Source organism: Geospiza fortis, unplaced genomic scaffold (genome assembly GCF_000277835.1).
Source record: "Geospiza fortis unplaced genomic scaffold, GeoFor_1.0 scaffold54, whole genome shotgun sequence".
NCBI lineage: Eukaryota > Metazoa > Chordata > Aves > Passeriformes > Thraupidae > Geospiza > Geospiza fortis.
Genome location: NW_005054301.1, coordinates 5,107,559 through 5,109,326, shown reverse-complemented (window position 1 = coordinate 5,109,326; position 1,768 = coordinate 5,107,559).

Sequence of the window (1,768 nt, the reverse complement as noted above, 5' to 3'; positions counted from 1 at the left end):
CCCTTTAGCAAGCAGGGTAGGAAACCACTGACAGAATCTATCAGTTGTCAGCCAGCTGGTGATTCCATCCTCCCATTCAATCATCTGGGCTACATTTGATAATGACTGGCAGATGACAGTTTTCATAGCTTTGTCCCCAGATCTTCTAATTCTTTGTGCTTAGAGATTCCAAACAGAATAAAATACTGTTCCAGTTGATGCCATGCTCTGGTACAGCCTGCCCAACATTTTTGAAGGTTTCACTTGGAATTGCATCTCAAATTAGGTATAATTTCTTCGATCTCAAAAGGTGCATCGCCTTAGACTGCACCATTAGTTTATTTTTCAACATACAGTCTGATGGTGATTTTTCTCTGGAATGAGTAATTTAACCTCTGCTATTTGTTGTGACATTTTTAAAGAAATGAATTCTCTCTGTGGTAAACCAGGTGCTGCTTGATTTAAATTATCATTTAACTGCAAGTTTTATGAAGTGGTTTCTGGTTTGGTTTGACTTTTTCTGGGTAGTTAGCCTTCAAAATCTGAACATCCACAGTCTCTGGAGAGGTTTCCTATTTGATTAGGTAAAGCTGAATGGCCAAGAAATGTAACAGGGTCGGTCTAATGTCTTCAGTTTAGCAATAAAATAAATACAGCATGGCTGAGCTGCATGCCTTTGTGCTGACCAGCTTCAAATCTGCCTAGGCAGAGGTATGAATGCTGAGAGCAAAAGGGTGCTCAGCCCTTTCCTCATTCAGTTCTGGGTTATACTACATAGGTTGTCAGGATCTGATCTTCCATAAACACAAATCTAATGCTAAGCTTCTACTCATAGTGAGAAATGGCCTTCAGAGGCCAACTCAATCATCTTTCCCAATTTTCCATACCCTTGCTTCAACTTTACCTGTCCTTTGCAGACAAAGTCTGATAAAGTCCTGAAGATCTCAGATGATGGAGATTCTCCACCACCTCCAGGCATTCTATTCAGCTACGTCTTATTCATTCTGAATTTCCTCTTATTCAATTTATGCATAAAGTGGCATTCCTTTGCAGCAGTCTAAGGTCTTAGTCCTTATCCCGGTAGATTCAGAGAAAGATAAATCCTTTCCTCACTGCAGTCTCTTACATACTTGAAAGTGGCTATCTTGTCTTCACTAGATGAAGCCATCCAAGTCCTTAAATACTGCTCTTGGATTGTGTTCAAAAACCTCCGAAAGAAAGAGCAAGGGTCCTGGGGTATTGTTCCTGCTGTACAAGCACCTGAGAGGGGCATCCAGCACTGAGGTCAGGCAGACCAACAGTGTGGTTTCAGGCAGCTGGGTTTTAAATTATGTAGATTGCTCATTGAGCTGCTTCAGTTGTGCTGAGGGAGGATGTTTATTAACAAAGGAAGAGATGGTAACATGTTTCCAAGGAGTTGGGATATCACATTGTTCATGATGCTCTGGTCCATTCTAGCTGGCCCATGCAATGGAGAAACAGCCTGTGTGAAAAAAGGGCTCTAAGCCAAATTTATGGTGTGCCCTGCTGTGTCAGGAAAGCTGTTGCAAAAATCAACATTTCATTTATTTGCTGCTTGTTGGTGGTGTCAGGAAACAAATTTTTGCAGTCAAGTAAATTTCAGTGTGCCAGAGCACAACAGCAGGAAGAGAAAATGTTGATGATAGGTGGGAAGGGAGTGTTGTGGGAGGGAAGGCTCTCTTGGGCCCAAGTTCAGACCAGGGTTGTTGTCCCTGGCTGTGGTCCACTCTCTCCTCCATCCCCCTGGCCTTGTAAATGCCCCTGAACT